This window comes from Haliotis rubra, unplaced genomic scaffold, assembly GCF_003918875.1.
Source record: "Haliotis rubra isolate DU_JTF1 unplaced genomic scaffold, ASM391887v1 Scf3, whole genome shotgun sequence".
In the NCBI taxonomy this organism is placed as follows: domain Eukaryota; kingdom Metazoa; phylum Mollusca; class Gastropoda; order Lepetellida; family Haliotidae; genus Haliotis; species Haliotis rubra.
In genome coordinates, this window is record NW_025766968.1 from 5,425,602 (window position 1) to 5,444,932 (window position 19,331).

The window sequence follows — 19,331 nt, forward strand, 5'->3', positions numbered from 1 at the left end:
AAATGCCTCACAGTACAATACATTATGACATTATGTATTGTACTGTACATACATTATGACATTATGTATTGTACTGTACATACATTATGACATTATGTATTGTACTGTGAGGCATTTCGAGTTGGGGGTCATCAGAAATTTAATACATATTTTTTCAAAATAATTAATCCTAGCAAAGACACGAGGGCCTGTGCTTCCACCATACGGCATGATCTCCTACACAAACGATGTCTAGTTCTTTATGTTCTACACAGCTATATTGTTAAGGGCGTTTTGTCAGTTTCACTGTGAATGTTTGAAGGCAGTATAATGCTGATTAAACCATGACTGTTTTGTTTCAGTTCGTAGTCTAACCAACCCAGAAATTAGTTAGACTACGACCGGGACTACTTTTTAAATGTTTGCTTTCATGTTCGAATCTGACCAGCTTTACTTCACATCAGCGTTTGCCAATTACAATCATCTAACCAAAACTAGGCGCAGATTGTTGAAAAGGTCTTATGGAACAATAGAAAAAATAACAGCATTGCATAATTGTTCCATAAGACCTTTTCAACAATCTGCGCCTAGTTTTTTGGATGATGATTGTAATTGGCAAACGCTGATGTGAAGTAAGGCTGGTCAGATTCGAACATGAAAGCAACATTTAAACAGTAGTCCCGGTCGTAGTCTTATATCTGGGTTGGTTAGACTACGAACTGAAACAAAACAGTCATGGTTTAATGGAACAATAAAAAAAATAAAAGCAATGCATACTACAGAATGTATTTATTCACAGAACATACTCAAAGTTTCATTTTGCGACCGTAACGTTGACAGAGATGTTGATACCATCGGTACTGGTCTTTTGTAAAGCCCTAGATTTCTCGCATGAACTGGATGACATGGATGCCGTTTCACTTCGTCGCTTTCTTGGTTTCCCTTGCACTATCCTGCTCATAGTCGCCTCTTGTTCAATACAGACACGCTTGTAGTTGCGAATGGCGTTACTCCTGTGACCGGTTGTTTTAGCAATCAACTGCTCATCTACACCTGAGCGAAACAGCCGCGTCGCACACGTTGCTCTCAACGAATGATTTGTGTAGAAACCTGAAAAGACAAATGTTAACCCAATCAAAACAAGTCAAGAGATGAATTGATGCTATATTTATGTAAAACACGCTTCGTCAGTTACATGTAACTAAATTACTGGTAAAGAAACACCTGGTTCAAGGAAGAAATGTATAAATGTTCTCATTGTGTTTTTTTGACACTGTAAAGTTGGTAATATATTTTGAGTAATGCAGTTTTTTTAGATAAATGAATTTGAAAATCTTACCACTGAATCCGGCTGCAGCGCACAATCTGGACACAGTTTTACTCAGTGTGTGTTCTCCTACTGGCGACACTGAATACCATCGATCAGTCCTGGGTTTACTCAGTGGACGTTAGTATAAAGCTGTAGGAGCATCAGCAGGACGAAGACCGAGGTACTTCCGGTACAGATGGACGATGCATTTATCAGATTCATCACTAGCATAGGCAGTAACACTTTTGGGTGCAACATGGTAGTCCTTCAAACCACGTTGATTACATTTACTGACCTTTTCATGGTAGCGTATGAACTCACCCTGGTCATTTTCTCCAATTTCAATTTGATCAACTGTCAAAATTCTGTGTTCAACGCCACTGCGTAAAGCAAAGTTGAGGCCAGTTAAGTATAGCATGGTATCAAGCAGCGTCTGAGGAGATGAATCGCCAAGAATACCTTTATCCCACAGTACTTGCTCCTGATTTACAGTAATGACATCTGCCTGTCTTGGATGCATTCCAAGGCCTTCGCTTGCCCTCACTTTCATGACATTGTCCAGTGTGGTTTGCAGTTCTGTGTTAACCGGGTCTGATAAGAACTGCACATTTCTACCCAAATTCACCAACCTCATGTGGATAAGCAAAACCAACTGTCGTAAAGTTTTTGGGGAATAGTTTTCGCCGTTCTCCTTTCTCACTTCCATAATAAATCTACACAGACAATAATTAAGTTCGTCATCATTCAGATCCTTTAGATCATGCGGAATCAAACTAAGTCGATTCCCGGATGTATCACCATTTAGTATCCTTCCATTCCTCGAAATTCGCCAAGATTCAAACAGACGACATGCCCATTCTATAGACTTCTGTGTTTTCTGTGGCACTATCTTCTTGCTCATTTCCGTAACTTCCCGATCAGATAAGGGTTCACCGAAGCGTGTATTAGTTGATTTCCTTGCATTTTGCCTTTCCATCTCTTGTGAAACTGCATATATCATGTCATCATCGCTCGAAGACAAAACAAGAAATTCACTTTTCTGTTTTTTTTTAACAACTCACTCTCAATCTGTTGAGAAGCTACATACATGGCATCATCTTCACTTGACGGTATGTCACAATGTTTATCTGCAGTCTGCATATTCCCGGCAACGCTGTCATCGTTGTCGCTAATATCACTGTATAGGGTAGCATAATTTGTCGGAGAAACTGCATTACTATTGTAATAGGCGCCCTCTAGTAGGCAACCCAGTGACAGGAGTTCAATGTGGAATGTACCTCGGTGTTTCCCCGTTCATAGTTTTATTATAGACTTTGCGTTGTGTACTTTTATTAAATGATGGAAAGCTTTAAAAAACCAGCGGAACAGTGTACAGTCTTCTTCGGTTCAGTGGCAGTTGTCAACTCTTGCAGCAAAATATGACACAAGGCAGAAATGTAGATAATACTAATTTATTCTGTTAAATAAAAATAAGGAAAACAAGCAAAACAAATGATAACAAAAACTGAACAAAATATCTCTCTTTCACTCGCTAAAAGAAACCTATTCCCTACACTAATTCCTAAGTTCTACATGACCTACTTAATTCCTAACACTAGTTTCTCCCCCAACCCACACTACCTACATGTTAAACCCCGAGAAAATAAACTATGTCATAATCTATGTTTTCTTACCTCACCCGACTACAGTATGAAACTACTTCTACAATAAGAGTCTTAAAAAAACCATAAACCAAAGCTAACGAGCCGTAGGGAACATCCCCCATATAGGCAGTGGACTTACTTGCTCGGAACACCGATACGCAAGACAACGATATCGGTGGCATCAGGCTCTTATATACCCCGTGAGCTAACCTCCGAAAGGTCACGACGAAGTGTTATGAACAACAGTAAACAACTTCTGCGCAGCACTGCGCACCTTCCGCTTCCGCTCCCAACACGGCGGACAGCGAAGGGATACGATAGATACCCAGCTACCTTACATGACCGACGAAGGAAATTCCAACGGAATTTTACTGCCAAACATGAGTAATAAGTAGAATAAATGACTACAAGATAACGACGTCAATACAGTACTTGCAAAAATAGGCAGAAACGTAATTATAAGGAACCCAACCTATTTTTTTGCATTAGCAAACCACCCAATCTGCCGATAAATAAATATAAACAACTCATAACACTATAACACTATTCTATTCCACCCAACAACCAATTTCTAAAGTATAAATTATCCGAACTCCTACATTCCTCCCCCCTTAGATTAAAATTATTTTCCCAAAATTATTTTATCCCCAGGTTTCTGAACCAAAAAAAAAATAACAACTTTTTCTTGCAGGTACTGCTGTTCATTCCCGTGGTGATGACATGGCTTCCATTAGTTCTATTTCCTCGTCCTGACGTTCCTCCAGAGACCGGCGGCATGATGGGAGGGAATGTCGTCGTTCCTTCTCCAGTTCCCTGAGGCGGATCTTTCCTGGTGACAGCGGAGCTGGTGGAGGAGTAGAATCGCGGTCGAAGTGTGTGACCTCTGCAGAAAATGCTGCGGAAGGACAGCCAGCAGGCGCAGTGGCACGAGGCAGCAGCACACGGCCTGGATTTACAAACTGCGCATTCCATTCCCATCTTCGGAAAGACCCCTCGATCCTCCTCTAGCTCGTTCAACTCCTGTGGTGCTACAGTTAGATCTAATACATCCATTCTGAAAGCCAATTATAAAATGAAAACTGAATATAAATGCAACTGAAGGCAAACAAAGAAATGAAGCAAAATAAAATGCAAGCGAGGGAATTTTTTATTTTTTTTCAAATGCCTTCCCTACGGTGATATTCCCCATGCCCTTTTGCCAAGACTCACTTATTGAAGAGTATTTCAATACAACCTGATATATCTAAAAAACGCCACTAAAAACTTGCAAACCACACTTCTCTGGACTCATGGAGAATATGGACATCTTGGTTTCACAGGTCTACCCACTCTTGTCCTCACAGGAGACTTTCGCAATAGAAGAACTATCAACACAACTCCCCTCCCCCATTGAAAAAGGCTCAGAATCGTCCTCAGATTCTGATGCTACCTGATTTGACACCTCACAGCTGGTATCCACAGAACTATCTAACCAGTTGTGTGGTATAGGACTACACTGAAACGGCTTAAGATGATCTACGTGAACACTAATAACTGGAGCCCCAGCATTTTTCTGAACCTGGTAGGTAAGATCCGATATTTTACCAACAAAGAGATATGGACCATCCCATCCCAAACCTAACTTTTGGTTTGCTTTCGGTGGATACCACCTCCATACAAACTCTCCAATCTCAAAGCATCTAACTTTCAAACTCAGATCATAATTTCTTTTCTGAGTCGAAGCAGCAACTCCCAACTGATCTGAAGCAACCTGAAAGACCTGTTGCATAATTTCCTGTAACCATTTGACATATGCAACTGGACAATCTGGACCCTGTTCCCCTGATGGACTTTATACCATGACATCAATGGGAACCCTAATCTCCCGTCCTAACATCATCAAGTTTGGAGTACAATGTGTGCTCTTATGTTCACTACAACGGTATGCCATGAGAAGATAAGGAAGATGATCATCCCAATCCAAAGGTTCTTGATGCACATAAATGGACAACATCTGCTTGAGTGTTCTATTAAATCTCTCCACCATACCATCCGACTGTGGTCGATAAGGAGTGGTTCTAGTCTTTTGTATTCCCAACAAACTACAGATTTCAGCAAACAAGTTGGACTCAAATTCTCTTCCCTGATCTGTATGCAACTGCAGTGGGCAACCAAAACGACAAAAGACTTCAGAAACCAATTTATCTGCAACAGTGGCTGCTGTATGGTTTGGAATTGCAAACGCCTCCTTCCACTTTGTGAAATAATCCCCAACCACCATGATATACTCATTTTCATGACGACTGGACTGATCGGTAGAGGACCGACAATATCGATTGCCAAACATTCCAAAGGTGAGCTCACTTTAAACTGCGACTTACACCTAGCGCAATATGAACAAGACTTGCACCAACGTTTAATGCCCTTAGACATGTTAGGCCAAAAAAACCTGTACTTGATAGCTTTGAGTGTTTTGTCCCGTCCAAAATGACCTGCTGACTTATTAGTATGTAGCTGTTGAAATATGCTATCTAGCACAGTGGCAGGAGCAACTAATTGTAGTCGGGGACCAAAAAAATCACACTCCTTTTTCCTGTACAAGAGCCCGTTTTGAACAATCAAATTATGCCACTGTCCCCAAAGATTTTTAGCCTCAGCCGAATAGTCCATTATCTCTCCTCTGGATGGTGAAACAGAGCTGTTTTTCAATAACTTCAAAATAGGTCCTATCCCTAAATCAGCTTCTTGTCCTTCCAAAAGTTCATCCCTAGTCCAGACTGGTAACCAGTTTGGAACACTACAAGATGTATCAGCATGAGATGGCAGCAGGATAGACCCCTCTGACTCATCTGACAACTGGTCCCTATCACTAACAGAAAGTGGAGCAACTCTGCTTGAAACAACAACTCTGGAACCGTCAACCTCATGGGATCCCTGTGTTTCGACACAATCGGAACATTCCTGAAACCCACATTTTCGGACTGGTCTACGAGACAAACCATCAGCATTGCCATGCTTAGTGCCTGCACGATATTGGGTCCGGAAACTATACGTTTCAATAACACTTAACCACCTCGCCAAAATTCCCTCTGGATCCTTAAAGTTCTTCAACCAGATAAGTGGAGCATGATCGGTTCGGACCAAGAACTGCCTACCATACAAGTAGTGTCGGAATGTTTTCAGAAACGTAACTACTGCTAGCAATTCCCTCTTTGTAGTGCAATAATTCCTCTGTGCTGGACTGGCATATGCTAAGACTTTTTCTGTCCCGTCGTGCATTTGCGAGAGAACAGCTCCCATACCATATGCACTGGCATCTGTATCCAGGATAAATAAGCCTTCTTCCCTTGGAAATGACAAAACTGGCGCTTCTATAAGACACTGCTTTAACCGGCTAAATGCTCTATCACACTCCTCTGTCCACAAGAAAGCAACACCTTTCCGAGTGAGCCGATTCAAAGGAAAAGCTATTTGGGAAAAACCTGATATGAAGTGCCTGTAGTACCCTACAAGTCCGAGAAAACTACGAACCTCAGTACGATTTCCAGGAATTGGCCAAGGTTTAATGGAACTGCTTTTATCAGGATTACATCTGATCCCTTCTTCTGACACAATGTGCCCCAGATAAGCTACCTCTGTTTGAAAGAGTGTACACTTTTTAGGTTTCAACTTCAGGTTTGCCTGTCGTAACTGAGTAAAAAACATCTTTAGATTTGCTAAGGCATCATTGAAATCTGACCCAAAGATGATGACGTCATCGAGGTAACACAGGCATTTCTTCCACCTAAGTTTCCCAAGAACCTTGTCCAAGAGCCTTTCAAATGTAGCTGGTGCATTAGTTAAGCCAAACCGCATAACGTTGAACTTGTACAGCCCTATATGCTTGCCAAATCCAGAGTACTAAACCACTTGGAACCCCCTAAAGTCTCTAGAGTTTCATCAATACGAGGTAAAGGATATGCATCCTTTGTACTGACAGAGTTCAACCTTCTAAAGTCCACACAGAACCTACAACTGCCGTCCTTCTTAGTCACTAAGCAAACTGGAGCTGACCACGGACTATCACTAGGCTCTATGACACCATGTTCGAACATTTTGTCAATTTCATCCTCTATCACCTGTTTTCTACTCAAAGGCACTCTTCTAGCAGGAAGCTTAATGGGAACTGTTTCAGGAGTGTCTATCCTATGAGTTTCCACACTGGTTTGCCCCAACTTCCCGTCCTCACCAACAAAAATGTCCTCAAACTCAGAAACTAAATGGGTCAAAGCCTGTCTCTGTTCAACCGAAAGAGTATCTGAACTTTTATCAATCAAGGGCTGCAAGTGAGGAGGAAACTCCTGCTTGACTGTTTCAGGTTCTTGATCTTGACACTCAACCACCTGTCTAATAGCACTGATGTTACCAACTAATGATGAGCTGTTTAATGATACTCCCTTGTTACTGAGGTTTAAAACTGAAACCACAACCTTATCACCCTTAGGTCTGACTAAACTCCTAGCCACAAAAAGACCTCTACTACGCAACTGGTTATTTGGCTCAATCAAACCATGTTCATATGAAAAGGGACCTACCATTTTACATTCAATAAACCTTTCTGCACCTTCAGGAACAACAACTTTGTCCTGCACAAGAATACGAGAACAGCTGTATGTTTTCTGCCTGTAAAGCTTGAGCTTACCCTGTGAAGTACTAAGCACCTTCTTTCTGATCTTGATTTCACAATCATATGTCTCAAAGAAATCCATACCAATGATACTACTCAAATGCCCTAGGTCTGCAACCATAAACTCTTGCACAAACTGTGCTCTACCAACAGTAAACTCAAATGTTGCACAACCATACACATTAACAGGAGTACCATTCGCTGTGAAAATGTCTCTATCAACAACACTCAAAGTGGAATCATTGGGACCCAACTTCTGGAAATCCTGATATGACAGTACTGAAACAGGAGAACCTGTATCTACAAGTACTGTACATATGCCTGACCCAAGCTCAGCGTCCAGAAAAAGACATGATTTATCACTAGTACTAACACGCAATACCACTGGCTCTCGCTTAGTAGAACGTATGTCTCCAACATGTGATAACATCTTCCCTGCAGTGTACCTTTCAGTCGGCCTAACATTTTGCTTGACATTGGCTGAAATCTTGGCCTCGATCCCAGCCTGACTTAGTTTCCCCCATTTGGTTTTGATGCAGCAGGTCCAGGTAAGTCTAACTTAGCTAGATATGGACATTTATCTCTCATATGTCCAGGATCCTGACAAACAGAACACCTAAGTTTCCTGGGCCTCTGCAATGATTTTGCAAATGCTTCTAAACGCTGATCTATCAACTTGACAACAGTATCCACAGTCAAACCCTCATCCGACACTGGTTCAGAAACCCTGGCAATCCGTTCACCCATTTCAGGTTTCCTGCTTTTATGTCCCTCAACTGCCTCAAACTCTACACCATGAGCAATAGCTTCCTCTAATGTTTGGGGATGTACAAATGCAATGTGTTTTTTCATACTGAAATTCGACAACCCCGTCAAAAACTGGTCTATGACATGTGGCTCAAGCGAAACAAAGGTGGCATCTGGATACGCCAAAAGTGCCAATCTCCGCAGCTGGTAACCATATGCATAGTCAGACACCGACTCATCCTTGCCCTGTCTACGGCCCCTAAACTCAGACCGAAAAGCTACACCTCTTTCTCTAGGATTGAACCTCTGAGTTAGTACACCTTTGATTGCACTGTAATCACTCAACTGTAATAGCGTAAGGCTGCTGAGAAGTTTTTGAGCAGTTCCTCGTCAACACATGGTTAAGTGTAGTGCTTTTTCTCCGCTAGACCACCCATTCCATGCAGCAACTTGTTCAAAATGAACAAGAAAATCCGGCCATTCACAACTTTTACCATCAAAAGTATCTGGAATCACTTCACGACGGGTAGGTTTCGCCACGAATGGTTGCACAAAAGAGCTATCACAATCACTATGATAAACCCTATCACCTGTCCAGTTAATATCCATCAAAGAGGTATTTCGCGTTAGACCAGGAACCAACCCTGCTACTGAAGGTGCCCTCTGATTGTATCTACAGAATTCATTCTGCCTGTCAAAGGGTCTATCTGTAAATGGAACACCAAAATGTACAGAACGTCTATCCTGTCTATCACTTCTACCATAAGCAGACCCTTGCTGAAAATTCAGCATTGCTTCATTAACAGATGATGTAATACCCCTTATCTCACTATTACCAGCTTGTGTACTAACACTTGGGAGTGGATGAGATGAACCAATGTTTTCAACTGAACGACAAACATTAGGTGTAGAGGTTGCAAATCCCGCTTCACCTAAATCTGACAAGTCGATAAGAGCATGATCCAGATTATCTGGAGGGGACTCAACCTGATCTTGTTCCATGGAATATGAATCACGCGTCTCCTCTGATGCCATAATGTCTGACAACGGATGTTGCAAAACCAAGAACTTTTCAATTCTACCTTCTAAATATACTCCATAAATATACTCTATAACCAATCAGTTTCAACAGGATACACCTGTATGATGAAACTAACCTTAATTCACATAGTAAAGCTACAAAATATAATACTTTATTTATTTGGGAATTTTTGTTTGTTTTATTGTTGTAGTTGTTTTGTTTTTGAGACAAATGAGATTACATATTCTGCCAAGAATCAATTAAGTTTTACCTAGAAAAAGACAAAACAAATCCTGGTCACGGCACCAAATCTGTAATAGGCGCCCTCTAGTAGGCAACCCAGTGACAGGAATTCAATGTAGAATGTACCTCGGTGTTTCCCCGTTCATAGTTTTATTATAGACTTTGCGTTGTGTACTTTTATTAAATGATGGAAAGCTTTAAAAACCAGCGGAACAGTGTACAGTCTTCTTCGGTTCAGTGGCAGTTGTCAACTCTTGCAGCAAAATATGACACAAGGCAGAAATGTAGATAATACTAATGTATTCTGTTAAATAAAAATAAGGAAAACAAGCAAAACAAATGATAACAAAAACTGAACAAAATATCTCTTTCACTCGCTAAAAGAAACCTATTCCCTACACTAATTCCTAAGTTCTACATGACCTACTTAATTCCTAACACTAGTTTCTCCCCCAACCCACACTACCTACATGTTAAACCCCGAGAAAATAAACTATGTCATAATCTATGTTTTCTTACCTCACCCGACTACAGTATGAAACTACTTCTACAATAAGAGTCTTAAAAAAACCATAAACCAAACCTAACGAGCCGTAGGGAACATCCCCCGTATAGGCAGTTGACTTACTTGCTCGGAACACCGATACGCAAGACAACGATATCGGTCGCATCAGGCTCTTATATACCCCGTGAGCTAACCTCCGAAAGGTCACGACGAAGTGTTATGATTGGCTACGCAACAGTAAACAACTTCACCGCGGCACTGCGCACCTTCCGCTTCCGCTCCCAACACGGCGGACAGCGAAGGGATACGACAGATACCCAGCTACCTTACATGACCGACGAAGGAAATTCCAACGGAATTTTACTGCCAAACGTGAGTAATAAGTAGAATAAATGACTACAAGATAACGACGTCAATACAGTACTTGCAAAAATAGGCAGAAACGTAATTATAAGGAACCCAACCTATTTGTTTGCATTAGCAAACCACGTATATAAAAACCACCCAATCTGCCGATAAATAAATATAAACAACTCATAACACTATAACACTATTCTATTCCACCCTACAACCTATTTCTAAAGTATAAATTATCCGAACTCCTACACTATGAACATTTGAGCTCAAATATATTTGTGAGCACGGAATAAAATCTTCTTCAGACATTCTGGACCCATTTGTTGCTGACACTGGCAATGGCGGTGAATGTGAAAGCATGTTTCTTGATGAACGTTTGCGCATGCGGGAAAATCATTCATTAATAACTCTGATACAGGGCAAACTAAAATTCAATCATTCGCCTCTAACCGAGAATAACATAATAATTACTACAATTACTCTGCGCATTCAGGGGCACATTACATTGTCAAACAGCCCTTATCGTGTTCAGACATATCAGATGGCACGTGCTGTAAGTGACATGTGAATGCACGTGCAATACGAAATTTTCATGGACCTTAAGTGTAAAAATAAAACTTTTACTACGCGAGAACGCAACTAAATATAGTGCATTGAATTTATCATTGTTTTGATAACGTTTAATGTACATGTAGCCATTTTATTATGTGTCATGGTTTAAGTCGGTTAGACCACTCGGACCTTAGTGAAGCAATGAGAATCGGTTCTCATACACCTGCTACGCGCCTCGCGATCTAACTAACCACTTCAACGATTACACGCCAGGTCCTCGTGATCTAACCTATACGTAATCTACGAGTGTTGCTATCAGAGGATATCCTAAAATTAAACTGGCATTCTTTTTGACTCGGTCCCCAGCTGTAAAAAGAGACTTATGAGTAACGGCAGACGACATGAGATCTTCATGAAGTTAATCAGTAGATTAGGTTAGATGCAGGCGAGAGTCATATCATGGAATAGAAGTGTGGGGTGACAGTGGTGGTGTCCAGACAATTCTCCACACAGGCAAGTCTCCACACATTAAAAAGTATAAATAACAACAGCAGTGATATTGACTTTTTTATTCTATATACTGAACATCACTGAAAACGCACCAGTCTAAAATTGTCCATATTGTCATCAAGATGGATTTCAGTATGACAATGATCAATGAATATAACTAACATGAAGTCGAAGGGCATGTCCAGTTGAAAAAATGCTTTAGAAACAAATTCCTGTCCACAGTATGACTCTTAATTCCAAAATACATCAACATGCAGCCACGCCATGAAAAAAAGCGCAAAATTTCATTCTGAAATCATACTGACTGTGACATTAAAAGCAGGTGTATGAGAACCGATTCTCATTGCTTCACTAACGATTGTGAAACGAGGACAGAGATGCCAAGCACACTTCACGAAAGAGAACGTGCACTAGGCATGATTCAGGGTGGCACCAGCAGCAGGGATATTGCTCGACAACTTGGACTTGGCCACTCCACCACCGTTAGGCTTCATAGACGACATCAGTAGACAGGCAGCACCAGTGACCTTCAAAGACCTTGGCAGCAACGTGCTACGACGCTCCTTCAGGATCGCCATATTGACCTTGTCCATATCAGAGATTGAACACTGCCGACTGCCAGGACTGCTGCACTAGTTCAAGGTTGACGTGGGGGTCATCAGCGCTGACTCAATGCGACGCCGTCTACACGCCACAGGGCTCCATGCTCGATGTTCTTACGTTGGACCAATTCTGACTGACAGACACCGTAATGAGCTTGAGCGTATACAATGGGCTAGCAGGCATTTTCAGTAAAGGTTACAACAATGGCATGGTGTGGTAGTCATCTACCATCTCGTCATCTATGTAATGCTGACGGCCGATTACGTGTTTGGCGTAGACGTTGTGAACGTTATGCTGATGAGTGTGTGGTTCAGACGGACCTTTGGGTGGTGGCAGTGTCATGGTCTGGGGTGGAATAAATTACAATCACAGGACTGCCTTCATGTCTGGTATGGGAGAATTAATGCCCTTTATTACCGTGAGCAGATTCTTCAGAATCACATCGTATCTGTCTTCAATCACCACCAAGATGTCCATACTTTTCAACAGGACAACGCACGGGCACACACAACAAGACTTTCCATGCAGTATCTGGCCCAGCAACACATCCAGGTTATTCATTGGCCAGCACAGTCGCCAGATGTATCCCCCATGGAGCACTTGTGGGACGAAATTGGACAAAGTCTTTCGCGGCAACAACAGATGCGAAACATCCGGGAACTTGAGGCTGCACTACTGCAGAAGTGGAATGCCATCCTCAAGAACTCTATTCGGACGCTTATTGACTCAATGAGGAGACGTTGAACTGCATATGTAAATGCAAATGGCGGTCACACGCGATACTGACTTTTCGATTTGACCCCACGTGTGATTGATCCTTTCTGACTGTCGAACATTTCAATGAATGAGCGTCTTTTCCGTGTTGTTGTTTTTTGTCAAAAAATATCAATTCCTTACACATGCTTTTAATAATCTGAACTTTTATAAGTGGTGCGGTTTCAATGATGTTCAGTATATATTTATTCATTCTTTCACATCAGTATCAGTATGTCCAGTTTAATTGTCAGGATCAGGCACTTTTATTTTCTATATTGTACATCAGTATTCAGGGAACCTTTGCAGGATAAGACAATCTGCTTGAACCCGCCACGGTTGTTTTCAATTAATTTCATCTTGAAATCAATAATGTCAAATTTTACACTTTTACTTATGTACTACCAGCATGTTATGATTTGCTATTGGGATTTAAATAAAACATCCTTCTCAGCTCTCCTCATTTCCCTTCACTTATACGTTAAAATTGTTCGATAAATATTCAAAACATTATCATCCTAACAGAAGATACATTATCCCTTTCAACTCAGTTAAATTCAGTAGTGTGTTAAACTGTTAGAAAAACATCACCTAAATACTATTTCACTTCTATCACCAGCGGTTGAGGGGATGGTGTAAACCTAGCTGGTTTCCGTGCAGGTAACAAAGGCACTGTAAGTCCCCATGGTCCCTAGTATAGTTGACCGCCTCCGTGGTGTAGTGATTAGAGCGTCCGCCCGGAGAGCGGAAGGTCGCGGGTTCGATCCCCGATCGCGTCATACCAAAAGACGTTAAAATATGGTACTTGTTGGTCCCTGCCTGGCGTTCGGCATTAATGGGTACAACAAGGACTGGTCGGCTCGGAGTCAGTATAATGTGTCTGAGTGGGGTATTCATGCTTCACTGCGGCGTGGTATCTCAATGGACTAGCACTATAAAACCAGTCTGGGCTAGTACAAGCAGCTGCACATACACATACACACGCATGCACGTCGTCATATGAGCGAAATATTCTCAAGCACGACGTTAAACCCAATTTCACCTCACCTCACCTCGTATAGTTTAGGCAAACAAGCCTCCATAATACAGGTTCACATTTGTGGGTAATGTTGTACACATAGTTGTAGTTAGGACAAGTTATCTCTGGATAATAACAATCTTGGATAGTTGATACAAATAGGAAAATAATAGAAACCTTTATGAATCAAATCGTTTTGATATAATGATGAATTGATGGACTGTAGAATATCTATATTCGTCTGATGAGTAACGTCTCCTAGTGACTAGATGAATATGCGCATTATGTAACGGTGTGGACATAGCTCATTCGGTTTACAATCTAACAAGCTCCGGGTCTCTAATAAGCGACGAGGGTAAAGCAAGTCACTAACAGTTACGGAAATTAAACCCAGTAAGTGCAAAAGCTCCGGGTCTCTAATAAGTGCCGGGTCTGGAACTCCTTTAAAAAACCAAGCGTTTATGGGAGGAAATACGGTATAGTGAGAACTGATAGCAGGCTCATATCTTGACTGTATATGGACGCATCGCGGCTCTCGGCTACATTAGTACATCGTGAGTGTGGCTAGTTCGGGGGCATTGACATATCGCTGTACGAAGGTCAGTCTGCAGCTCTTGATTTTGCTTGTAGTGAAGTACTTAAATATTAGATGTAGTTGTCATTTGATTGTCATTGTTGTTGCTGTTGTCACCAGTTGGTCACCGACTGTCGATCGATCTGGTTTCCATTCATCGAACTTTATTGAAGTTGGTTTTACTCAGATCACATCTATCTCATTTCTCGTCAGAGCTATCGTGGGTTGTCATATAGATATTAATTCCTGCATTTCCCATAAAGGCCGTCCAAAACATGTATTTAAATTTCAGAAGTGTTAATATAAACTTGTCAGTACATAACAAGATCTTCATTTTATAACCTGCGATCGAGGTTTGTGAGTTTTCCAACAGTCAACTAAGACCACAGGTTGACCTGTTTTTTGGACCAACCCTCCACTATTATCTGTGAGACAGGGTTGTGTTTTGACTAAGCATTAAACCCGTATAGACACTGTAACCTTTACCTTTGTTTTCTCCGGAATGGAATCTTTCATCTGTATTTAACGATGTGCCAGATCAAGCCACTGCTTTGCATTCCCTAAAGAAGAGAGGGAGGGGGTGGGGGGAGGTAACGCCACGGTAGTAGTTTTCACCCCCCGTGTTGACCCGGGTTTGTGTGTGTGTGTGTGTGTATATATATAGGTCCACAGCACCTAATTGCTGGTCGTAAGACTGAATTGGGCAACCTGTTTGCCCTAGGTAAGCGCCCCTGTATCGGTGGAGGACGGGAGTTGAGAGCAATAGGAGCCAGTAACAGTGTTCCTTTTGTCCAACACACCACTTTGCCCTTGACTTCACCTAGACGGTGATCTAATCGGCTGGTCACGCCATGCCGTGTTCATGGTAAATATTGTTGCACTCTCTTGATACTTGAGAAAATTATTGTGCAATTACGGCATTTTGAATAAAGGATCTAATTAAGGAATTCAAATACATTGCCAAGAGTCCCATGCCAGAAGGCGGTGGCTCATGGGCCAATTTAGTGATGTTGACAGCTGAATACTGTATGTTTATAAATTGTTGTTATGGGCGAACCAGCCTGACAACAAATTTAGTAAACAAATATAGCTATTCAAGTCATATTTGCTGGAGTATAACATCCCTGTATCCCTGGTGTTTGCATGTTGGAGATCCGGTGCAACTGGACACCGTCCTTGTTGACACTCCGTTGTGGTTAGGGAGCAGGGGTGCTGAACCACTTTGTTCTTACATTATGAATCCCCAAACATCTGGTTCATCTAGAAATGAAAAGAAGAGACCTGTTTATTCCAATGCTGATTCCTGGGCTCGTTTCCTGTTAGTTGAGGCCGTTGATATTCTTCCCATCAAATTAAACCCTTTTGCTATTTCCATGGCAATATCTGGAATTTGTGGGGAAATCAGAAACGTCACCCGTCTCCGTAGTGGGTCACTTTGGGTGGAATGTGTATCAATCAAAACATTTGCCAATATGGAGGTTGCTGTGTCCGTGCACAGAAGACGTGGTATCATTCGCGACAGAGCTGGTTGTCTGTCTGACATGTAGCTAAAGAGCTACACGATCAGGGTGTTTCTGCTGTGAAATGTTTCACCGTTAAAAGAGGGTACCGTTGTGAAGACAAATACCTATCTCTTAACGTTTGACTGTACATCTTTACAACCATCAATCAAGGCAGGATATTCTAACATCGGGGTGGAAATGGGTCGAAGTCTTGTCGTGGCTCTGCAGTATGCCATCGTTGTGGTGGAAGCCACGAAAACACGGATTGCAACAAGGCTTTAAATGTGCAATTGTCTTGGTGCTCATGGTGCGTCATCTAAATCCTGTGTGGCAAAAGGAATCAAGCATAATAAAAAAAAGTGTGACAAGATTATCTCTTACTCTGAAGCCAAAACGTTATTTACCAATGAAACATCAACTCCACTAAATATTACTTACTCAGCTGCAGTCACCCGCTCTGTGACAACATCCTCCGTTACATGCCAGACTAACTTGACATGGGTCAAGTCAGACAAAACCATTACTTCAGCTTCAGTCGCACCACAGAAATCCTGTGTCACACAGTCGGCATCTGGATCTCAGACTGAACATCCGCCTGAGACACCATCACAGACGTCTAACCAACAGCCCCACCCTGTTCATTCATCTAAAAAGAAAAGAAAAATATTAGATAGGAAACCGACAGCTATCGTCCCTTCACTTTCATAAGGGGCGGTGGGGGTAGCCTAATGATTAAAGCGTCGGATCGTCACGCTGACGACCCGAGTTCGAATCCCCACATGGGCACAATGTGTGAAACCCATTTATGATGTCCCCCGCCGTGATATTGCGGGAATATTGCTGAAAGCGGCGTAAAACCCAACTTACTCACTCACTCACCGTCAGAGGTTCCACTAAAGAACCCTTTTGCACCTCTTGATATGGAGGTCACGCTGTCCTCACAGGACAAGCGGGGGAATAGTTCTTCCTCACATACACGAGAGAGATCACCAAGCGAGCCTCCATGACTCAGTTGTCTACTTAAATGCAATGGAATTGCAGAGGACTGAAACAACTTCAATGAAATACACTTACTAATACAAGATCTTAAATCGTCAGATTTATGTCTTCAGGAGATTTATCTAAAACATACTGACAAGTGTACTCTGAGACACTACAGTGATTATCACGATTTTTCTCCTCCAGGAGATAAAGCAACAGGATGTGCTTCCATTTTGGTACGACAGGGTGTAATACATAGCCCTGTACCATCTCAATACAAATCTTCAAACTGAAGCTGTCCGTATCACTCTTCACATTGGATTGGCGCTGTGCAGCTTATATAGCCCTCCCTCTTCTGATATTCAACAGTCCGATCTTCAGAATCTATATGAACAGCTTCCGAAGCCATGCCTCATCATGGGCGATCTGAACGGTCACAACCCACTTTGGGGCATTGACCATATTAATACTAAAGGTAAAATCCTTGAAGAATTAATTTCTGATAATAATCTATGTATTTTCAATGATGATTCAGCTACTTATTTACATCCAGGAACGGGAACGTATTCTTCCCTGTATCTATCACTCACCGATTCAACCTTATGTAATGAATTTGAATGGGTGGTCCATGATGGCCTGTGTGGGAGTGATCACTTCCCCACCATTCTCAAAACAGTCAACCCTGGTGATGATCCACCATTATCAAGAAAGAACTTCACCACGGCTGATTGGTCATTATACGAGACTCTATGTACTGATCACTTGAAACATGATGTTTTTGTGAACAGCGAAGATCCTATACAGTTATTCTCAGATATACTCAATGACATTACTGACCAAACTATACCCAAGTCCCCTGCAATTCCACATATTCGTAAACCATGGTTTACTAATGACTGTAAACAGGTCAGAAAAAGTAGGAAGAAAGCTGAAAAGTATTTTCGCCGACATCCTACCGTTCATAATTTAGATAAAGTACAAATTTTAAATGCCAAGGCTCAACGCACCTTTAAACAGAATAAGCGTCAGTCATGGATGAACTATGTTAAATTCCCGTACACATATGTCAAAGGTGTGGAATATGATACAAAGAATTAAGGGCAAAGGTTCCAAATCTACTGTTCACCATCTGAAGAATGGTGACAATTTATTAACTGATAAGTCCGACATTGCCAAATAGCTTGGTGAAACTCTCGCCAAACATTCTTCTTCGTCAAATTTCGTCACAGAATTTCAAGAGTACCAGAAACAACAGGAGAAGAAGAAAATAACTTTTATCTCAGGCAATGGCGAAGACTATAATGAATTATTTTCATTACATGAGCTACACAGTGCCCTTGAGGAAGCTCATGATACAGCAACAGGAGCTGATAAAAATACACGATCAGCTCTTGAAGCATTTACCGGAGTCATGTTTGGAAACACTTCTAAATATGTTTGATACAATATGGACTTCAGGGAATTTCCCAACTTCGTGGCGTAATGCCATTGAAGTTCCCATTCCAAAACCTGGCCGGGATCATACTGATCCGTCTAATTATAGACCAGTCTCTTCAACGAGTTGTGTCTGTAAAAGCATGGAACGAATGGTAAGCAATAGATTAACTTGGTGTCTTGAAGCCAATAACCTTATTACAAATATTCAATGTGGTTTCAGGAAAAATCGAAGTACCATTGATCATTTGGTACGTTTAGAATCCTTTGTATAAAATGCTATAATGAATAAACAATATGCAGTATCGATATTTTTTATTTCGATAAAGCCTACGATACTACCTGGAAGCATGGCAATTTAAAGGATTTACATGATTTGGGTTTGAGGGGTCGTTTACCTCTGTTTATATCACAGATTTTAACATACATGCAATTTCAAGTCCGAGTGGGTTCAACCCTGTCTGATCATTACAATCAGGATCAGGGTGTCCGACCAAGCAGTATTTTGTCTGTCACAATGTTTAGCATTAAGATCAACAGTTATCCAAGGTTTTAAAGCTTTCAATCGATGGATCACTTTTTGTCGATGGTTTTGATATTTCTTGTCGCGGTAAGAATATGCATACTATTGAACCGCAACTGCAGTTGTGTTTAAATAAAATATATAAATAGTGTCTTGAAAACGGCTTTAAATTTTCTAAATTCAAAACTAATTGTATACATTTCTGCCGTAAATACAAACCGCATATGGATCCAGAATTTAAATGGCACTCCCATCAAAATTTTCAGGAGGCCAAGTTCTTGGATCTAAGTTTTAACGTTTCTGCGACATATTAAATCCCTTAAAACTAAATATCTGAAGGCACTTGATCTATTAAAAGTCGTTTCCAATTCTAAGTGGGGAGAGTATCAAACTACCCTCCTACGCCTATGTCGATCACTTGTCCGTCCCAAA

General features: G+C 41.4%; 1 long non-coding RNA gene across 1 annotated transcript; it reads right to left on the reverse strand.

Moving 5' to 3' along the window:
- Positions 1–6,913: 6,913 nt before the first annotated feature.
- On the reverse strand, positions 6,914–14,134 carry LOC124282456. Its single transcript, XR_006900159.1, has 3 exons — positions 14,063–14,134; positions 11,968–11,969; positions 6,914–6,924 (listed from the first exon to the last, which is right to left on the reverse strand). It is a non-coding gene; the product is annotated as an uncharacterized LOC124282456 (long non-coding RNA).
- Between the last annotated feature and the right edge of the window lie 5,197 nt (positions 14,135–19,331).